Raw genomic sequence first — 13902 nt, 5'->3', positions numbered from 1 at the left:
GCCGGCTGAAGGGTGTGCGCACCCGGGCGGTTCACACCGCTCTATGGGCAAGCGGCAACAGCGTTCTTCCTCATGGCGGAGGAGCTCCACCGGCGCCCACCCCCGCCCCTCCACACTCTACGCCTCAGCCGCAACAACACCAAGGAGGAGGGGGCGGTGGCCGCGGCCGTCGCCGTGGCCGTGGTGGTGGCCGTGGCGGTGGCAACAACGGCGGCCCTGGCATCGTCGGTCCGCGCCCTAGGTACTCACACCCCACTCCGCCGTGGGCGGGCGGACACAACCCCTGGACGGGGGTGATACGTCTCCGACGTATCGATAATTTCTTATGTTCCATGCCACATTATTGATGATATCTACATGTTTTATACATACTTTATGTCATATTTATGCGTTTTCCGGAACTAACCTATTGACGAGATGCCGAAGGGCCGCTTGTCGTTTCGCTGTTTTTGGTTTCGAAATCCTAGTAAGGAAATATTCTCGGAATCGGACGAAATCAACGCCCAGCATCTTAGGATTGCATGAAGCTTCCAGAACACCCAAGAGCCGTCGGAGGGGGCCACAGGCCCACCAAACGATGAGGCCGGCGCGGCCAAGGGGGTCCGCGCCCCTGTTGTGTCGTCGCCTCGTTGACCTTCCGACGCCGCCTCTTCGCCTATATAAAGGTCCCCGACCTAAAACACGATACGAAAAAGCCACGGTACGAGAAACCTTCCGAGCCGCCGCCATCGCGAAGCCAAGATCTGGGGGACAGGAGTCTCTGTTCCGGCACGCCGCCGGGACGGGGAAGTGCCCCCGGAAGGCTCCTTCATCGACACCACCGCCATCTTCATCAACGCTGCTGTCTCCCATGAGGAAGGAGTAGTTCTCCATCGAGGCTAAGGGCTGTACCGGTAGCTATGGGGTTAATCTCTCTCCCTATGTACTTCAATACAATAATCTCATGAGCTGCCTTACATGATTGAGATTCATATGATGATGCTTGTAATCTAGATGTCATTATGCTAGTCAAGTGGGTTTTACTTATGTGATCTCTGGAGACTCCTTGTCCCACGTGTGTAAAGGTGACAAGTGTGTGCACCGTGTGGGTCTCTTAGGTTATATTTCACGGAATACTTATTCACTCGTTATGAATGGCATAGTGAAGTGCTTATTTATATCTCTTTATGATTGCAATGTGTTTTGTATCACAATTTATCTCGTGTGCTACTCTAGTGATGTTATTAAAGTAGTTTATTCCTCCTGCACGGTGTAATGGTGATAGTGTGTGCATCGTGTAGTACTTGGCGTAGGCTATGATTGCGATCTCTTGTAGATTATGAAGTTAACTATTGCTATGATGGTATTGACGTGATCTATGCCTCCTTTCGTAGTGTGAAGGTGACAGTGTGCATGCTATGTTAGTACTTGGTTTAGTTGTGTTGATCTGTCATGCACTCTAAGGTTATTTAAACATGAACATCGAATATTCTGGAGCTTGTTAACTCCGGTATTGAGGGTTCATGTAATCCTACACAGTTAGTGGTGTTCATCATCCAACAAGAGAGTGTAGAGTCTAGCATTTATCTATTTATTCTGTTATGTGATCAAAGTTGAGAGTGTCCACTAGTGAAAGTATGATCCCTAGGCCTTATTCCTAAATACTCCTATCGCTGCTTGTTTACTGTTTTACTGCATCTCTACTGTCCGCAATATTACCACCATCAACCACACGCCAGTCCTGGGCAAAGCACTTTTCTGGTGCCGTTACTACTGCTTATACTTATTCATACCACATGTATTTCACTATCTCTTCGCCGAACTAGTGCACCTATTAGGTGTGTTGGGGACACAAGAGACTTCTTGCTTTGTGGTTGCAGGGTTGCATGAGAGGGATATCTTTGACCTCTTCCTCCCTGAGTTCGATAAACCTTGGGTGATCCACTTAAGGGAAACTTGCTGCTGTTCTACAAACCTCTGCTCTTGGAGGCCCAACACTATCTACAAGAATAGAAGCACACGTAGACATCAAGCACTTTTCTGGCGCCGTTGCCGGGGAGGAAAGTTAAAAGGCACTCATACTTCGGTCCCAGGTAAAAGTACTTTTCTGGCGCCATTGTGTGAGTGTTCGAAGCTATTTCCTCTAGATCCTGCAATTGCATCTTTTTGTTTCTTGTTTACACTAGTTTGGCATAATGGACAACAATGAGCTTCTTATTCTATTTCCTGATTTAAGACATGGATGGTTTGATGCGAAAATTAAAAAACCCATGGAACATATTAGTATGAACACTTTGAATACCATTGTTGCTAATGATATAGAAAGTTCTAAGCTTGGGGAAGCTGGTTCCGATGAGCATGATCTTTTTAGTCCCCCAAGCATTGAGGAGAAAATTTACTTTGATGATACTTTGCCTCCTGTTTATGATGATTATAATGATAGTAGTCTTTTAGTACCGCTTGTTATGGAGGATAAATTTGATTATGATTACAATATGCCTCCTATATTTGATGATGAAAATAATAATGATAGCTACTTTGTTGAATTTGCTCCCACTATTACTAATAAAATTGATTATGCTTATGTTGGGAGTAGTAATAATTTTATGCATGAGACTCATGATAAGAATGCTTTATGTGATAGTTATATTGTTGAGTTTGCTCATGATGCTACTGAAAGTTATTATGAGAGAGGAAAATATGGTTGTAGAAATTTTCATGTTACTAAAATGCCTCTCTATGTGCTAAATTTTTTGAAGCTACACTTGTTCTATCTTCCTATACTTGTTACTTTGCTCCTCATGAACTTGTTTATTTACAAGATTCCTTTTCATAGGAAGCATGTTAGGCTTAAATGTGTTTTGAATTTGCCTCTTGAAGCTCTCTTTTGCTTCAAATACTATCTCTTGCGAGTGCATCATTAAAACTGCTGAGCCCATCTTAATGGCTATAAAGAAAGAACTTCTTGGGAGATAACCCATGTGTTTATTTTACTACGGTAATTTTGTTTTTTATTTTGAGTCTTGGAAGTTGTTACTACTGTAGCAACCTCTCCTTATCTTAGTTTTATTGCATTGTTGTGCCAAGTAAAGTCTTTGATAGTAAGGTTCATACTAGATTTGTATTACTGCTGCAGAAACTGCATTTCTTGTCGTCACGAATCTGGGCCTAATTCTCTGTAGGTAACTCAGAAAATTATGCCAATTTACGTGAGTGATCCTCAGATATGTACGCAACTTTCATTCAATTTGAGAATTTTAATTTGAGCAAGTCTGGTGCCTCTTTAAAATTCGTCTTTACGGACTGTTCTGTTTTGACAGATTCTGCCTTTTATTTCGCATTGCTTCTTTTGCTATGTTGGATGGATTTCTTTGTTCCATTACCTTCCAGTAGCTTTGAGCAATGTCCAGAAGTGTTAAGAATGATTGTGTCACCTCTAAACATGTGAATTTTGAGTATGCACTAACCCTCTAATGAGTTGTTTCGAGTTTGGTGTGGAGGAAGTTTTCAAGGGTCAAGAGAGGAGGATGATATACTATGATCAAGAAGAGTGAAAAGTCTAAGCTTGGGGATGCCCCCGTGGTTCATCCCTGCATATTTTAAGAAGATCCAAGCGTCTAAGCTTGGGGATGCCCAAGGCATCCCCTTCTTCATCGACAAATTTATTAGGTCATTTCTCTTGAAAGTTGTTTTTTTATTCGGTCACATCTTATGTACTTTACTTGGAGCGTCTGTTTGTTTTTGTTTTTGTTTGAATAAAATATGATCCATCATGCTTGTGTGGGAGAGAGACACGCTCCGCTGGTTCATATGAACACATGTGTTCTTAGCTCATAATGTTCATGGCGAAGGTGAAGGAGATATGCCCTAGAGGCAATAATAAAGTGGTTATTATTTATATCTTTATGTTTATGATAAATGTTTATATATCATGCTATAATTGTATTAACCGAAACATTAGTACATGTGTGATATGTAGACAACAAAGAAGTCCCTAGTATGCCTCTTAAACTAGCTTGTTTATTAATGGATGATTAGTTTCATAATCATGAACATTGGATGTTATTAATAACAAGGTTATATCATTGTATGAATGATGTAATGGATACACCCAAAATTAAGCGTAGCATAAGATCTCGTCATTAAGTTATTTGCTATAAGCTTTCGATACATAGTTACCTAGTCCTTATGACCATGAGATCATATAAATCACTTATACCGGAAAGGTACTTTGATTACACCAAACACCACTCGCGTAAATGGGTGGCTATAAAGGTGGGATTAAGTATCCGGAAAGTATGAGTTGAGGCATATGGATCAACAGTGGGATTTGTCCATCCCGATGACGGATAGATATACTCTGGGCCCTCTCGGTGGAATGTCGCCTAATGTCTTGCAAGCATATGAATAAGTTCATAAGAGACCACATACCATGGTACGAGTAAAGAGTACTTGTCAGGAGACGAGGTTGAACAAGGTATGGAGTGATACCGAAGATCAAACCTCGGACAAGTAAAATATCGCGTGACAAAGGGAATTGGTATTGTATGTGAATGGTTCATTCGATCACTAAAGTCATCGTTGAATATGTGGGAGTCATTATGGATCTCCAGATCCCGCTATTGGTTATTGGTCGGAGTGAGTACTCAACCATGTCCACATAGTTCACGAACCGTAGGGTGACACACTTAAAGTTGGATGTTGAAATGGTAGTACTTGAATATGGAATGGAGTTCGAATATTTGTTCGGAGTCCCGGATGAGATCCCGGACATCACGAGGAGTTCCGGAATGGTCCGGAGAATAAGATTCATATATAGGATGTCATTTTATGTGAAATAAAATGTCGCGGAAGGTTCTATGGAAGGTTCTAGAAGGTTCTAGAAAAGTCCGGAAGAAACCGCCAAGGAAGGTGGAGTCCACATGGGACTCCACCTCCGTGGCCGGCCAACCCTAGTGGGGGAGGAGTCCCAAGTGGACTCCCCTTAGGGGCCGGCCACCCCCCATATGGGAGGTGGAACTCCCACCTTTGGTGGGAGTCCTAGCTTGGCTAGGTTTCCCCTCCTTATGGAAGGTTTTTGGTTCGGGTCTTATTCGAAGACTTGGAGACCAACTCTTGGGGATCCACCTATATAATGAGGGGCCAAGGGAGGGGGCCGACCACCCCAAGACCACAACCTGGCCGCCCCCTTGAGTGGCCGGCCACCCCCTCCCAAACCCTAGCCGCCCCCTCTCCTCCATAGCTCCCGCGTGCTTTAGCGAAGCTCCGCCGGAGTTCTCCACCGCCACCGACACCACGCCGTCGTGCTGTCGGATTCAAGAGGAGCTACTACTTCTGCTGCCCGCTCGGGAGGTGGACGTCGTCTTCATCAACAACCGAACGTGTGACCGAGTACGTAGGTGCTGCCCGTTCGTGGCGCCGGAACCGATCGTGATCAAGATCTTCTACGCGCTTTTGCAAGCGGCAAGTGAACGTCTACCGCAGCAACAAGAGCCTCATCTTGTAGGCTTTGGAATCTCTTCAAGGGTGAGACTCGATACCCCCTCGTTGCTACCGTCTTCTAGATTGCATCTTGGCTTGGATTGCGTGTTCGCGGTAGGAAATTTTTGTTTTCTATGCAACGTTATCCTACAGAGTGGTATCGGAGCCGTGTCTATGCATAGATGGTTGCACGAGTAGAACACAATGGTTTTGTGGGCGTTGATGCTCTTGTTATCTTTAGTTGAGTACTTTGCATCTTTATGGCATAGTGGGATGAAGCGGCTCGGACTAACTTTACATGACCGCGTTCATGAGACTTGTTCCTCGTTCGACATGCAACTTGTATTGCATAAGAGGCTTTGCGGGTGTCTCGTCTCTCCTACTATAGTAAAGATTCAATTTACTCTTCTATTGACAACATTAGTATCAACGTTGTGGTTCATGTTCGTAGGTAGATTAGATCTCTCTCGAAAACCCTAAACCACGTAAAATATGCAAACCAAATTAGAGACGTCTAACTTGTTTTTGCAGGGGTTTGGTGATGTGATATGGCCATAATGTGATGATGAATATGTATGAGATGATCATTATTGTATTGTGGCAACCGGCGGGAGCCTTATGGTTGTCTTTAAATTTCATGTTGAGTAGTATTTCAAAGTAGTTGTAATAGTTGCTACATGGAGGACAATCATGGAGACGGCGCCATTGACCTTGACGCTACGCCGACGATGATGGAGATCATGCCCGAAGATGATGGAGATCATGTCCGTGCTTTGGAGATGAAGATCAAAGGCGCAAAGACAAAAGGGCCATATCATATCACATATGAACTGCATGTGATGTTAATCCTTTTATGCATCTTATTTTGCTTAGATCGCGACGGTAGCATTATAAGATGATCCCTCACTAAAATCTCAAGATAATAAAGTGTTCATCCTTAGTAGCACCGTTATCAAGTCTTGTCGTTTCGAAGCATCTCGTGATGATTGGGTGTGATAGATTCAATAAGTACATACAACGGGTGCAAGACAGTTTTGCACATGCGGATACTAAGGTGGCCTTGACGAGCCTAGCATGTACGGACATGGTCTCGGAACACATGATACCGAAAGGTAGAGCATGAATCATATGGTTGATATGATGAACACTTTGAGTGTTCTCCATTGAAATCACACCTTTTCTCGTGATGATCGGGTTTAGGTGCGGTGGATTTGGTTCGTGTGATCACTAAGACAATGCGAGGGATATTGTTTTGAGTGGGAGTTCACCTAGTTTTTAATTATGTTGAATTAAAATTTGAACTCAATTTGTCATAAACTTAGTCTAAACTTTTGCAAATATGTGTTGTAGAAATGGCGTCCTGATGCGCGTGGTTGACGTATTGTCTTTTCGTTCGACACGCGTCCGTTGGGAACCCCAAGAGGAAGGTGTGATGCGCACAGCGGCAAGTTTCCCTTAGTAAGAAACCAAGGTTTAATCGGACCAGTAGGAGTCAAGAAGCACGTTGAAGGTTGATGGCGGCGAGATGTAGTGCGGCGCAACACCAGGGATTCCGGCGCCAACGTGGAACCCGCACAACACAACCAAAGTACTTTGCCCCAATGAAACAGTGAGGTTGTCAATCTCACCGGCTTGCTGTAACAAAGGATTAACCGTATTGTGTGGAAGATGATTGTTTGCAGAGAAAACGAGTAAAACAAGTATTGCGAGTAGATTGTATTTCAAGTAAAGAGAATTGGACCGGGGTCCACAGTTCACTAGAGGTGTCTCTCCCATAAGACGAACGAGCATGTTGGGTGAACAAATTACAGTTGGGCAATTGACAAATAAAGAGAGCATGACAATGCACATACATATCATGATGAGTATAGTGAGATTTAATTGGGCATTACGACAAAGTACATAGACCGCCATCCAACCGCATCTATGCCTAAAAAGTCCACCTTCGAGTTATCATCCGAACCCCTCCAGGTATTAAGTTGCAAGCAACAGACAATTGCATTAAGTATGGTGCGTAATGTAATCAACAACTACATCCTTAGACATAGCATCAATGTTTTATCCCTAGTGGAAACAGACACAACACAACCTTAGAACTTTCCATCACTCGTCCCGGTGTCAATGCAGGCATGAACCCACTATCGAGCATAAGTACTCCCTCTTGGAGTTACAAGCATCTACTTGGCCAGAGCATCTACTAGTAACGGAGAGCATGCAAGATCATAAACAACACATAAGCATAACTTTGATAATCAACATAACAAGTATTCTCTATTCATCGGATCCCAACAAACGCAACATATAGAATTACGGATAGATGATCTTGATCATGTTAGGCAGCTCACAAGATCCGACAATGATAGCACAATGGGAGAAGACAACCATCTAGCTACTCGCTATGGACCCATAGTCCAGGGGTAGACTACTCACACATCACACCGGAGGCGACCATGGCGGCGTAGAGTCCTCCGGGGGATGATTCCCCTCTCCGGCAGGGTGCCGGAGGCGATCTCCGGATCCCCGAGATGGGATCGGCGGCGACGGCGTCTCGGAAGGTTTTCCGTATCGTGGCTCTCGGTATCGGGGGTTTCGTCACGGAGGCTTTAAGTAGGCGGAAGGGCAAGTCAAGAGGCGGCACGGGGGCCCACACCACAGGCCGGCGCGGCCGGGGTGGGGCCGCGCCGACCTAGGGTTTGGCCACCCCGTGGCCCCTCTTCGTCTCGTCTTCGGACTTCGGAAGCTTCGTGGAAAAATAGGCCCCGGGCTTTGATTTCGTCCAATTCCGAGAATATTTCCTTACTAGGATTTCGAAACCAAAAACAGCGAGAAACAAAGAATCGGCACTTCGGCATCTTGTTAATAGGTTAGTTCCAGAAAATGCACGAATATGACATAAAGTGTGCATAAAACATGTAGATAACATCAACAATGTGGCATGGAACATAAGAAATTATCGATACGTCGGAGACGTATCAGCATCCCCAAGCTTAGTTCTGCTCGTCCCGAGCAGGTAAAACGATAACACAGATAATTTCCGGAGTGACATGCCATCATAATCTTGATCATACTATTTGTAAAGCATATGTAGTGAATGCAGCGATCAAAACAATGTGTATGACATGAGTAAACAAGTGAATCATAAAGCAAAGACTTTTCATGAATAGCACTTCAAGACAAGCATCAATAAGTCTTGCATAAGAGTTAACTCATAAAGCAATAATTCAAAGTAAAGGTATTGAAGCAACACAAAAGAAGATTAAGTTTCAGCGGTTGCTTTCAACTTGTAACATGTATATCTCATGGATATTGTCAACATAGAGTAATATAATAAGTGCAATAAGCAAGTATGTAGGAATCAATGCACAGTTCACACAAGTGTTTGCTTCTTGAGGTGGAGAGAAATAGGTGAACTGACTCAACATTGAAAGTAAAAGAATGGTCCTCATAGAGGAAAAGCATCGATTGCTATATTTGTGCTAGAGCTTTGATTTTGAAAACATGAAACAATTTTGTCAACGGTAGTAATAAAGCATATGCATCATGTAAATTATTTCTTATAAGTTGCAAGCCTCATGCATAGTGTACTAATAGTGCCCGCACCTTGTCCTAATTAGCTTGGACTACCTGGATTATCACCGCAATACATATGCTTTAACCAAGTTTCACAAAGGGGTACCTCTATGCCGCTCTGTACAAAGGTCTAAGGAGAAAGCTCGCATTTGGATTTCTCGCTTTTGATTATTCTCAACTTAGACATCCATACCGGGACAACATAGACAACAGATAATGGACTCCTCTTTTAATGCTTTAAGCATTTGACAACAATTAATTCTTTTCTCATTAGAGATTTGAGGATGTTTGTCCAAAACTGAAACTTCCACCATGGATCATGGCTTTAGTTAGCGGCCCAATGTTCTTCTCTCACAATATGCATGCTCAAACCATTCAACTCGGTGTAGATCGCCCTTACTTCGAGACAAGACGAACATGCATAGCAACTCACATGAAATTCAACAATGAGTTGATGGCGTTCCCAGATAAACATGGTTATCGCACAACAAGCAACTTAATAAGAGATAAAGTGCATAATTACATATTCAATACCACAATAGTTTTTAAGCTATTTGTCCCATGAGCTATATATTGCAAAGGTGAATGATGAAATTTTAAAGGTAGCACTCAAGCAATTTACTTTGGAATGGCGGAAAAATACCATGTAGTATAGGTAGGTATGGTGGACACAAATGGCATAGTGGTTGGCTCAAGTATTTTGGATGCATGAGAAGTATTCCCTCTCGATACAAGGTTTAGGCTAGCAAGGCTTATTTGAAACAAACACAAGGATGAACCGGTGCAGCAAAACTCACATAAAAGACATATTGAAAACATTATAAGACTCTACACCGTCTTCCTTGTTGTTCAAACTCAATACTAGAAATTATCTAGACCTTAGAGAAACCAAATATGCAAACCAAATTTTAGCATGCTCTATGTATTTCTTCATTAATGGGTGCAAAGCATATGATGCAAGAGCTTAAGCATGAGCACAACAATTGCCAAGTATCACATTACCCAAGACATTTATAGCAATTACTACATGTATCATTTTCCAATTCCAACCATATAACAATTTAACGAAGGAGAAACTTCGCCATGAATACTATGAGTAGAAACCAAGGACATACTTGTCCATATGCTACAGCGGAGCGTGTATCTCTCCCATAAAGTGAATGCTAGGATCCATTTTATTCAAACAAAACAAAAAAAACAAAAACAAACCGACGCTCCAAGAAAAAGCACATAAGATGTGATGGAATAAAAATATAGTTTCGGGGAGGAACCCGATAATGTTGTCGATGAAGAAGGGGATGCCTTGGGCATCCCCAAGCTTAGACGCTTGAGTCTTCTTGATATATGCAGGGGTGAACCACCGGGTGCATCCCCAAGCTTAGAGCTTTCACTCTCCTTGATCATGTTGCATCATACTCCTCTCTTGATCCTTGAAAACTTCCTCCACACCAAACTCGAAACAACTCATTAGAGGGTTAGTGCACAATATAAATTGACATATTCAGAGGTGACACAATCATTCTTAACACTTCTGGACATTGCATAATGCTACTGGACATTAGTGGATCAAAGAAATTCATCCAATATAGCGAAAGAGGCAATGCGAAATAAAAGGCAGAATCTGTCAAAACAGAACAGTTCAGTATTGACGAATTTTAAAATGGCACCAGACTTGCTCAAACGAAAATGCTCAAATTGAATGAAAGTTGCGTACATATCTGAGGATCATGCTCGTAAATTGGCTTAATTTTCTGAGCTACCTACAGGGAGATAGACCCAGATTCGTGACAGCAAAGAAATCTGGAACTGCGCAGTAATCCAAATCTAGTACTTACTTTTCTATCAACGACTTTACTTGGCACAACAAAACATAAAACTAAGATAAGGAGAGGTTGCTACAGTAATAAACAACTTCCAAGACACAAAATAAAAACAAAGTATTGTAGGTAAAAACATGGGTTGTCTCCCATAAGCGCTTTTCTTTAACGCCTTTCGCCTAGGCGCAGAAAGTGTGTATCAAGTAACATCGAGAGATGAAACATCAACATCATAATTTGTTCTAATAATAGAATCATAAGGTACCTTTATTCTCTTTCTAGGGAAGTGTTCCATACCTTTCTTGAGAGGAAATTGATATTTTATATTACCTTCCCTCATATCAATAATAGCACCAACAGTTCGAAGAAAAGGTCTTCCCAATATAATGGGACAAGATGCATTGCATTCAATATCCAAGACAACAAAATCAACGGGAACAAGATTATTGTTAACGGTAATGCGAACATTATCAACTTTACCCAAAGGTTTCTTTGTAGAATGATCAGCAAGATTAACATCCAAATAACAATTTTTCAGCGGTGGCAAGTCAAGCATATTATAAATTTTCTTAGGCATAACAGAAATACTTGCACCAAGATCACATAAAGCATTACAATCAAAATCTTTAACCTTCATCTTAATGATGGGCTCCCAACCATCCTCTAGCTTTTTAGGAATAGAGGCTTCGCGCTCTAGTTTCTCTTCTCTAGCTTTTATGAGAGCATTTGTAATATGATGCGTGAAAGCCAAGTTTATAGCACTAGCATTAGGACTTTTAGCAAGTTTTTGCAAGAACTTTATAACTTCAGAGATGTGGCAATCATCAAAATTCAAACCATTATAATCTAAAGCAATGGGATCATCATCCCCAATGTTGGAAAAAATTTCAGCAGCTTTATCACGAGCGGTTTCAGCAGTTTTAGCAGTTTCAGGCAGTTTTTCGCGCTTTGCATTAGAAGTGGAAACATTGCTAACACCAATTCTTTTATTAGTATGAGTAGGAGGTGCAGCAACATGTGTAGCATTAGCATTACTAGTGGTGGTAATAGTCCAAACTTTAGCTATATTCTTCTCTTTAGCTAGTTTTTCATTTTCTTCTCTATCCCACCTAGCACGCAGTTCAGCCATTAATCTTATATTCTCATTAATTCTAACTTGAATGGCATTTGCTGTAGTAACAATTTTATTATGATAATTCTCATTAGGCAAAACTTTTGATTTCAAAAGATCAACATCAGCAGCAAGACTATCGACTTTAGAAGCAAGTATATCAATTTTACCAAGCTTTTCTTCAACAGATTTGTTAAAAGCAGTTTGTGTACTAATAAATTCTTTAAGCATGGCTTCAAGTCCAGGGGGTGAATTCCTATTATTGTTGTAAGAATTTCGATAAGAATTACCATAGCCGTTGCCATTATTATAAGGATATGGCCTATAGTTGTTACTAGAATTGTTCCGGTAAGCATTGTTGTTGAAATTATTATTTTTAATGAAGTTTACATCAACATGTTTTTCTTGTGCAACCAATGAAGCTAACGGAACATTATTAGGATCAATATTAGTCCTATCATTCACAAGCATAGACATAATAGCATCAACCTTATCATTCAAGGAAGAGGATTCTTCAACGAATTTACCTTCTTACCTTGTGGAGCTCTTTCCGTGTGCCATTCAGAGTAGTTGATCATCATATTATCAAGAAGCTTTGTTGCTTCACCAAGAGTGATGGACATAAAGGTACCTCCAGCAGCTGAATCCAATAAATTCCGTGAAGAAAAATTTAGTCCTGCATAGAAGGTTTGGATGATCATCCAAGTAGTCGATCCATGGGTTGGGCAATTTTTAACCAGAGATTTCATTCTTTCCCAAGCTTGAGCAACATGTTCAGTATCTAATTGTTTGAAATTCATTATGCTACTCCTCAAAGATATAATTTTAGCAGGGGGATAATATCTACCAATAAAAGCATCCTTGCATTTAGTCCATGAATCAATACTATTCTTAGGCGAGATAGCAACCAATCTTTAGCTCTTCCTCTTAATGAGAAAGGGAACAATTTTAGTTTAATAATATCACCATCTACATCTTTATATTTTTGCATTTCACATAGTTCAACAAAATTATTAAGATGGGCAGCAACATCATCAGAACTAATTCCGAAAATTGATCTTTCATAACAAGATTCAAGTAAAGCAGGTTTAATTTCAAAGAATTCTGCTGTAGTAGCAGGTGGAGCAATAGGTGTGCATAAGAAATCATTATTATTTGTGGTTGTGAAGTCACACAACTTAGTATTTTCAGCGTTGGCCATTTTAGCAACAATAAATAAAGCAAACTAGATAAAGTAAATGCAAGTAAACTAATTTTTTTGTGTTTTCAATATAGCAAACAAGATAGCAAATAAAGTAAAACTAGCAACTAATTTTTTTTGTATTTTGATTTAGTGCAGCAAACAAAGTAGTAAATAAAACTAAGCAAGACAAAAACAAAGTAAAGAGATTGAGAAGTGGAGACTCCCCTTGCAGACGTGTCTTGATCTCCCCGGCAACGGCGCCGGAAATTTGCTTGATGCGCGTGGTTGACGTATTGTCTTTCGTTCGACACGCGTCCGTTGGGAACCCCAAGAGGAAGGTGTGATGCGCACAGCGGCAAAGTTTCCTCAGTAAGAAACCAAGGTTTAATCGGACCAGTAGGAGTCAAGAAGCACGTTGAAGGTTGATGGCGGCGAGATGTAGTGCGGCGCAACACCAGGGATTCCGGCGCCAACGTGGAACCTGCACAACACAACCAAAGTACTTTGCCCCAACGAAGCAGTGAGGTTGTCAATCTCACCGGCTTGCTGTAACAAAGGATTAACCGTATTGTGTGGAAGATGATTGTTTGTAGAGAAAACAAGTAAAACAAGTATTGCGATAGATTGTATTTCGAGTAAAGAGAATTGGACCAGGGTCCACAGTTCACTAGAGGTGTCTCTCCCATAAGACGAACAGCATGTTGGGTGAACAAATTACAGTTGGGCAATTGACAAATAAAGAGAGCATGACAATGCACATA

This window comes from Lolium rigidum, chromosome 3 (genome assembly GCF_022539505.1).
Source record: "Lolium rigidum isolate FL_2022 chromosome 3, APGP_CSIRO_Lrig_0.1, whole genome shotgun sequence".
Lineage (NCBI taxonomy): Eukaryota > Viridiplantae > Streptophyta > Magnoliopsida > Poales > Poaceae > Lolium > Lolium rigidum.
The sequence above is the reverse complement of the archived record's forward strand: the minus strand, read 5'-3'. Positions refer to the sequence as shown.